The sequence below is a fragment of the Tamandua tetradactyla genome, chromosome 25 (assembly GCF_023851605.1).
Source record: "Tamandua tetradactyla isolate mTamTet1 chromosome 25, mTamTet1.pri, whole genome shotgun sequence".
Classification (NCBI taxonomy): domain Eukaryota; kingdom Metazoa; phylum Chordata; class Mammalia; order Pilosa; family Myrmecophagidae; genus Tamandua; species Tamandua tetradactyla.
In genome coordinates this window covers 4,841,231-4,850,286 of record NC_135351.1, presented here as the reverse complement: position 1 = coordinate 4,850,286, position 9,056 = coordinate 4,841,231, and the positions used below count along the sequence as shown (strand labels likewise).

Here is a 9,056-nt window from a genome sequence, read left to right as displayed (position 1 = left end):
GCACAATTCTTTATAGACACACATACTGGGGTGGGGGTGGGTGGGTGAGAAGGGGCGCACTGAGCGTCCCTGATGGAGACACTCCCTTGGGCAGGCAGGGTTTTCCTTTGACCCCTCGCGGCCAGGGGCACAGCAGGGGCTCCCTGGTGGCTCAAATGGACCAAATAAACGCATCCAGGACCCCCGGGCCCTGGGGAAAGGGTCGGTCGGGCTCCCGGGACTGGGAAGTCCCAGCGCCGCCCCGGGCCCCACCCCACCCCACTCTACACCCCCTGTCCCCAGCACCTCCCTGGGCATCCGGGTCCCGCCCGGTGTCGGAGGGCGGCCCGGCTGCGGGCGCAGCGTCCACGCCGTCTCCGGCCCGCCCCCGCCCTCCCCGGACTGTATTTGAGACTCGGGGCGCCCCTCTTTCGCTTTCTCCCCGGCCGCTCCGCGCGCTCCCTCTTGGCTCCCAGGCAGTGGCGTCCAGACCGCTGGGTACGTGCCCGGCTCGGGGACCCGCTTCCCCGCGGGGCTTCCTCGGGATGTCGGGTTGCAACGGGCTGGAGCCGGGTCGGGTCGGGGCGGACCTTCCGTGGAGAGGCCGCGCTGCCCTACCGAAAGCAGTCCCGGGCCGCGGGCGGAGGCGAGCGTGGGCGGGGGCAGCTTCCCGGCTTGGGTTTCGCAGCCGAGTCCCTCAGCCCGGGAGGACCGGATGACGCCGCGCGGTGAGCCGTGCGTGGCCGCCGGGGCCGGCGAGTGACGCCGCCGGCCTGCGGGACCCGGGGCGAGCTGGCCTCCCGCCCCAGTCGGAGGTGGAAGAGGAGGAGGCGGCGGCGGCCGGCGCCGGGATGGGGGCGGCGCGGAGCGTCCGAGGCGGCTGCGCGGGGCCCTCAGGCCACAGGTGACCCTCGCGCCACGGCGGTCCGCCTCTCCTCCCGGCCCTAGGTGACCCCTGGCCGCAGGTTACTCCTGCCACAGGTGATTCCCGACCCCGGGTGACCCCCGGTTCCAAGTGGCCCCGCGCCCCGGAGCGCGCGGGCTCCCGGCGCGCGGACACGGACGTTGGGAATCCCGAGGCCAAGGCGGCGCCCCGGAGGCGTGGACCTCCCCAACCGCTCCCTCCTAGTGCCGGGAAGTCGGGCGGAATCCCGCAGAGCTTCCGGATCCCTCGGGGCTGCGCAGACGGTTTTCGGCGCCTTTCCCGATTTCCTTAACTTTTTGTTTGTTTTTTTGTCCACGGAACCCCCTGCGGGCAAGGTAGGACACGATTTAGCGTCTTCCTGGTTGAGAGGCCTTGGGGGAAAGTTTTAGTTAGGTTTGACGTTTGTATGGCAGATAGAATGGGCACTGGGGTTCCTCCACTCTCAGGTCTGGAAAAGGGAAGGATGGCAGATTCATATGTAGGCGCTGTCAGGAACGCCCAGACCTGACGGGAAGCTGCGCCAGGAGCAGGCGCTTTGGTTTCCAGGTCTGGTTGGGGCTGGTGATGGAAATAGGGCCGGGGCCCCGCTGCCTGCTTCTCGCCGGCGTGATTTAGGACTGAGGTGAAGTGACATGACCTTTGGACCAAGCTCCTGGGGCGCCCTGGACGGCTGGGGTTAAATAATGGGCGCGGTGACCGACGTGGATTACCGCTGCAGTACCCACAGGGTGCGTCCCAGTATTTCGTGACGCCCGAGTAACTGCGGCCCTTGTGGCTCTGCTTTCTTCCACTGAGGAGGGGGGCGATTTGGTCGTACTTGGCCTTGTAAGCTGAGCATCTGAAGTGATATAGGGCCGACTCCCATCCGAGGTATTTTGTTACAGTTCAGTGGATTGCGCTTAACTTCAAGTTCCAGCGCAGTAAACTGCGACAAAAGGAATCGCCTTCCTTTTCTACTTACATGAAGGGCCGTGTGTGTTAGGTTATGAGCCCACATACCTTACATTTCCAACCTTGCTGGACCTGGAGTTAGATGAAACACCGGAAGAAAGAAAATGTATAATTCTGCCTGCCATTTATTGAATACGCACTGCTTGTCAGGCTTTATCTTATTTAATCCTCCCAGTAAGCCTTTGGAGTAGATGGAATCATCCCGGTTATGTATTAGGGGAAAGATGATCAGAGAAAAGAACACACATATGCATACACAAATGTCAAAGAAAACACAGGTAGTGACAAAGCAGGAGCCCAAGCCTTCACTCAACCAAACTTGAGCCCGTTAAATTGTATGGGCATTAAGGATTACGCATCCTTAGCCCAAGAAGGCAAGAACCACAATTATATAGCATTATCTTAAATAGTTATTAAGGCAGGTGAGCAAAATCAATTATGAATGTTAATTGGTGGTGTTCCAGGGTTCTAGAAAAAAAGTTACTAGAATAGATTTGCTAGACTTGTTTAAAATATATGTATATATACACACACACGTAAGTACTTGTTAATAATACTTAAAACCCAGTTCATATGCATGATTGAATGTGTTAAATATATTTAGCTAAATATTGCCTAGTTTTAAAAGCATACTGTTTTTAAAGCAGTAAACGATTTAGACATATATAATGAATTTTTCATGTTCATTTATATCTATGTATATATGTATAATATATATATACTGTGTGTATATATATCTGTATGTATGTGTGAAAAATGCTTTTGGGTACTTATTTACTGAGACTAAAGAAGTAAGCCCCATTTTTAGGCCTGTGATATGATTTCCTATGAAACCTGCATCCTTATGACTGATAACATTTACTGAATGGATAAAAGAAAGCATTTGACATTTAAAAAATCTCAAGATTCTTTATAATTTCCTTTGATATTTGAAATATTTTATTGAGAGGTAAACTTAAAATTTGAGTTTCTTTGTCTTAGGATTAGCATCTCTTTAATCTTTTTTATGATTCATTGTTAAGGATGTATATATTATTCCAAAGTGATAATGGTAGTTATTTCGTGATTGTGTAATAGCGGCAGATTATTTTCAAATTCACATTTCACACATTTCAGGATAAACAAGTAGGATTTTATTAACTGGTACTTGATGCTTAGGCATCTGTTTCAGTTAGAAGAGAAACTGGGTAGTTGCTAAACAAATGGCTTTTCAACATTAAAATATTGTTTTATTCTGCTCACAAAAGTAGCTTGCAAAGTTGTGAATGTATGTGTTTATCTCTTTTCTCTCATAAAACCCTGCTAAAATGATAGTCAAGTAGCTTTTAAAAGCATTTATATACAAGGACACAGGAAAAGAGAGAGGAGCAAACAATGGACAAGAGATTCCAGCAGATTTTTGGAGGAGGAAAGTGAATAGAGGAGGGGAAAGTGATTTAGCAGCTTCCAAGAAGCCCCCCACCCATCTACCTTGCAGCCTGGGGAGGGGGAGACATCCCCACAAGGCAGGGGTGAGTGCAGGGCCTTGGTAGAAAGTATGTCCACAGCACAGCTCAACTCCAGATGCCATCCCCCCCACCTTATCCACCCACCTCCCAGGAGGTCATTGCCTCACCCCTAAAGGAACAGTTTTATTCAGCTGGTTGGAACTCGGGGACTGCGAGGAGGTGGGGGAAGCACTGGGATGAAAAGAGAGGTTACAGGTGAAGAGAAATCCCCTTGCCTGCTTCCAGAATACCAGCATGACAGGAGGCTTCCTCCATGTGCTGATTCTTCCGACACAAAGCTTCTGACCCCTTGAGCACACTGCAGCCCAGCTCTCATGTTCTGCCCATAGAAACAGAATTCCCAACCTTCTTTTTCCTGCTTAAGTACGGACTGGCATCCAAGGATCATCAGGCATCTTTGGAAAGCCTATGCATGAAAGAGAGAGACTTACATAAAAAAAAGCAAATGCTAACTGCAACACAAAAAAGACCTCAGAGAAAGAGACAATGCAGGGAGCAGAAGAGAGCTGGATGAAACAATCTTCGATGTTCTCAGAGGAATTAGAACAGAAGGCTATGAGATACATCAAGTGTTTATCCAATATGTGGTTTCCAAATATTTTCTCCCATTGAGATGGCTGCCTCCTCTTCACATTTTTAGCAAAGTCCTTTGAGACACAGCAGCTCTTGATCTTAAGGAGCTCCCGTTTGTCTATTTTTTCTTTCACAGATTATGCTTTAAGTGTAAAGTTTAAGAAGCCATCTCCTATTACTAGATCGTAAAGATGTTTCCCTGTGTTTATTTTTTTTCTAGAAGTCTGATGGTACTGGCGCTTATATTTAGGTCTTTGATCTATTTTGAATTAATTTTTGTATAGGGTGTAAGGTAGGGGTCCTCTTTTGTTCTTTCGGCTATTGAAATCCAGTTCTCCCATGCCCATTTATTGAAAAGACTGTTCTGCCCCAATTCAATGGATTTGGGGACTTCATTGAAGATCAAATGGCCATACATTTGGTGGTCAATTTCTGCACTCTCAGTTCTATTCCACTGGTTAGTCCTTCTGTCTTTCTGCCAGTACCATGCTGTTTTGATCACTGTTTAAGTTTTAAAATCAGGAGGTGATAGACCTCCCAGTTTGCTTTTCTTTTTTAGGATATCTTTAGCCATTTGAGGTCTCTTTCCCTTCCACATAAATTTGATCACCAGTTTTTCCAAGTCTTCAGAGTAGGTTGTTGGGTGTTGTATTGGTATTGCATTGCATCTGTAGATCAGTTTGGGTAGAACTGATGTCTTTCTTGATGATATTCAACCTTTTTTCATGAGCATGGAATATCTTTCCATCTGTTTAAGTCATTTTTTATTTCTTTTAGAATTTTTTTGTAATTTTCTGTGTATAACTCCTTGACATCCCTGGTTAGGCTTATTCCTTGATACCTGTTTCTTCTGGTCACTATTCTGAAGGGATTTTTTTCCTTATTTGTCACCTTAGATAGGTCATTGCTTGTGTATAGAAACATCACTGATTTTTGGACATTAATCTTGTATCCTGCCACTTTGCTGAATTTATTAGCTTAAGTAGTTTTGCTATAGATTTCTCAGGGTTTTCTAAGTATCGGATCATGTCATCTGCAAATAATGCAAGTTTTACTTCTTCCTCTCCTATTTGGATGCCTTTTATTTCTTTCTCCTGTCTAATTGCCTCAACTAGTGCTTCTAATATAATGTAGAATAATAGTGGTGACAATGGGCATCCTTATCTCATCCCCGATCTCAAGGGGAATGCTTTTTTCTCACCACTAAATATGATTGATACTGGCTATGGGTTTTCATATATGCCCTTTAAGATATTGAGAGGGTTTCCTTCAATACCTAACTTCTGAAGTGTTTTTATTGGGAAAGAATGGTGGATTTTGTCGAACACTTTTTCAGCATCAATCTGATCATGTGATTCTACCTCTTTGATTTGTTAATGTGCTGTATTACATTGATTGATTTTCTTATGTTGACCCACCCTTGCATTCCTGGTATGAATTCCACTTATCATGATGTATAATTCTTTTACTGTGATGTTGGATACTATCAATTTGCCAGTATTTTGTTAAGAATTTTCACATCCATGTTCATTAAGGAGATTAGTCTGTAGTTTTCTTTTCTTGTATTATCTTTATCTGATTTTGATATTAGAGTGATTTTAGTTTCATAAAATGAGTTAGGTAGCATTCCTTTTTCTTCAGTATTTTGGAAGAGTTTGAGCAGGACTGGAGTTAGTTCTTTTTGAAATGTTTGATAAAATTCTCCTGTGAAGCCATCTGGTCCTGGGCTTTTTTTTTTTTTTTTTGTGGGAAGATTTTTGATGACTAATTAGATCTCTTGTAATTGGTTTGTTGAGATCTGTTTCTTCTTGAGTCAGTATACGTAATTGGAGTGTTTCTAGGACTTTGTTACATCTAAGTTGTCTAGTTTGTTGCAATATAGTTGTTCTCTTAGGATTTTTTAAGTCTCTTTATGATCTGTGGTAACAACCCCCCTCTCATTTCTGATTTTGTTTATTTGTGTCCTTCTCTTTTCTTCTTTCTTAGTCTAGCTAGGGGACCATCAATTTTATTAATTTTCTCAAAGAACCAACCTTTAGTTTTGTTGATTCTTTCTATGGTTTCATTGTTCTCCAGTTTGTTCATTTCTGCTTTAGTCTTTATTAATTCTTTTCTTTTGTTCACTTTGGGGTTACTTTGCTGTTCTTTCTCTAAATTCTCCAGGTAAGCAATTAAATCCTCAAGTTTTCCTCGTTATTGTTTTTTGTTGTTGTTGTTGTTCCTGTTTTTTAATACAGACATTTAGGGCAATAAATTTCCCTCTCAGCACTGCCTTTGCTGCATCCCATGACTTTTGATATGTTGTCTTCTCATTATCATTTGACTCCGAATATTTACTGATTTCTCCAGCAATTTCTTCCTTGACCCACTGATTATTTAAGAGTGTGTTGTTTAATCTCCATATGTTTGTGAAAGCTCTGCTTCTTTGGTGATTGTTAATTGCCAATTTTATTCTGTTGTATCAGAGGAAGTGCTCTGAATAATTTCAATCTTAGTAAATGTATAGAGACTCAGTTTATGGCCTGGTATATGATCTATCCTAGAGAATGTTCCATGTCCGCTAGAGAAGAATGTGTATCCTGGTGTTTTGGGATGTCATGATCTATATATTACTATTAAATTTAATTCATTATCTTATCATCTAGGTTCTCTATTTCCTTGTTGATCCTGTGTGGTTGTTCTGTCTATAGCGGAGAGTGGAGTATTGATGTCTCTCACTATTACTTTTGACATGTCTATAGCTCCCTTTAGTTTTTCCAATACGTGCCTCATGTACTTTGGCGCTCCTTGATTGGGAGCACACACATTTATGATTGTTATTTCTTCCTAGTGAATTGTCCCTTTAATTAATATGCAATGTCCTTCTTTGTGTCTTATGACGTCTTCACATTTAAAGTCTATTTTGTCTGCTATTAGTATAGCTACTCCTGCTTTCTTTTGGTTACAGCTTGCATAGAAGATCTTTTTCCATCCTTTCACTTTCAATGTAACTGTGTTCTTGAGTCTGAGATGCGTCTCTTCTGAACAGCATATAGATGGATTATGTTTTTTGATCCATTCTGTCAGTCCGTATCTTTTAATTGGTGAATTTAGTCCATTAACATTCAAAGTAATTATTGTAAAAGCAGTTCTTGACTCTACCATCTTGCTCTTTAGTTTTTATTTGTCAGATTCCTTCTCTTTCTCTTTTCCTTTCAGTTACCTTTACTCATATTCTTCAATTCTGTGCCCTCCTCCAGACTTCCCTCTCTTATCTTCTTTTACCAGCCAACAGGGCTCCCTTTAGTATTTCTTGTAGGGCTGGTCTCTTGTTGACTGGTTCTCTCAATCTTTCTTTGTCTTTGAAGATTGTAATCTCTCCCTCAGTTTTGAAGGACAACTTGGCTGGATAAAGAATTCTTGTTTGAAAGCCTTTCTTGTTCAGAATCTCAAAAATATCATACTACTGCCTTCTTGCTTCCCTGGTGCCTGTTGAGTAGTTTGAAGTAAGTCTTATATGTTTTCCCTTTTTGTAGTAGATTGCTATTCTTTTGCTGCTTTCAGGACCTACTGTTTCTCTTCAATACCTGACAGTCTGATTTGTTTGTGTCTTGGAGTGATCCTGTTAGAATTTATTCTATTTGGAGTTCACTAGGCCTCTTTGAGTTGCATATTCGTGTCTTTTATAAGGGTTGGAAAGTTTTCTCTGATTATATCTTTAACTAACTTTCCCAACACTTTACTGTATTCTTCTCCTCCTGAGACACCAGTAATTCCCATTGCCTCTTGTGGTCCTTCATTTGCCTAAGATCCAGTTGCATTTTTTTCTATCTGTCTTGCCATTTGTTCTTTTGTGTGCTCTAGTTCTATTGTTCTATCTTCTAGCTCATTTATTCTTCCTTCTGCTTCTTTGAATCTGCTATCATGTGTCTCCAGTATATTTTTTATTTGGTCGACTGTATCTTTCATTTTTGTGAGAGCTGCCATTTTTCTACTTAACCTCCTGAATTCTTTTTTATGCTCTTCTAGTATCTTCCTGATGTCCTTTATTTCTTTATAAATATCCTTGAGTGGTTCCACATTCTGTGTCCCCTCTGAGATTTTGATTTGGTCGTTTGGCTGGGCCATTTTTCTGCTTGGATCTTCATGTGCTTTGTGATTTTCTGTTGTGTTCAGGGCATTTGATTCTCTTGAGATGATTCTCTCGCAAGTTGGTTTCCTTCACTCTTCTAAAGTTTTGTATTTACTTAGTTTTTGCTGAGTGTTTCCTTTTGCACTTTGTTGGTTATTCTCCACCAAGTCAACGTCTGGATCTCATGTAGGTGATATAGTTCAATTTAAGGGTCTGTTAGAAGCTAGGCTGGGGGTGCAGGGATACTCCCTTGGCAGAGTGGGGGTGCAGGGATACTCCCATGGCAGAGTGGGGGTGCAGGGATACTCCCTTGGCAGAGTGGGGGTGCAGGGATACTCCCGTGTCAGAATGGGGGTGCAGGGATACTCCCGTGGCAGAGTAGGGGTGCAGGGATACTTCTGTGGCAGAATGGTTCCCCACCGCACAGGAGACCCAGGCTGGACTCCCAGCCCCTTCTCCCCAGCAGGTGGCGACTGTGAGGCTCCTCCTCCTTCAAGCTCTCCCTTCCCTGTCTGGTGCCCCCGACCTGCACTAACTATGTTGGTCAGCAGATGGCGCGCTCGAGTCTCCTCCTCCCGGGGCAAATCCAGGTCAGCCAGCCCAGCGATGGGGCTGCTCTGCCAGGGGACTGGGGAGCCAGCCAAGCATGGGGGAGCAGCTGACCAGCTGGTGGGTGTGCCAGACACTGCCAGCTAGCCCTGCACCCATGTCGTGAGTGTGATGGAATCTTAACCCTGATCTCTGGGGGCATTTAAAGATATTTTTTTCTGCAGGGTATAAAGTACTTCAGAAGTCATTTTTGTGTACAATATTTTTATCAGCATTTATGAGTTTTGCCTTCATTGCCATTCCTAGAGGTGGAATTTTTGATTCAGAAGAAATGCATGTTTTTCTGGCATTTTCTTTCCTTTCTTCCTTCCTTTAAATTTTTTTTTTTTTTTTACGTAATTCTAATTGACACACCAAAATATTGATGTCCCAGCCTACAGCACGCCTGCGGAGTGGGGGA

At 44.1% G+C, this 9,056-nt stretch overlaps 1 protein-coding gene across 2 annotated transcripts in view; it reads left to right on the top strand.

Moving 5' to 3' along the window:
* The first annotated feature begins 347 nt into the window (after nucleotides 1–347).
* Nucleotides 348–9,056, top strand: part of SERPINB6 (serpin family B member 6) — a 44,699-nt gene continuing 35,990 nt past the window's right edge. The window contains exon 1 of one of the 2 annotated variants that reach the window (XM_077143509.1): nucleotides 348–477. The gene's annotated coding sequence lies outside the window, so the exon portion shown is untranslated. Of the gene's footprint in view, nucleotides 478–1,131; nucleotides 1,240–9,056 lie in introns of those variants that run through there. The other variant, XM_077143508.1, reaches the window with a different exon arrangement.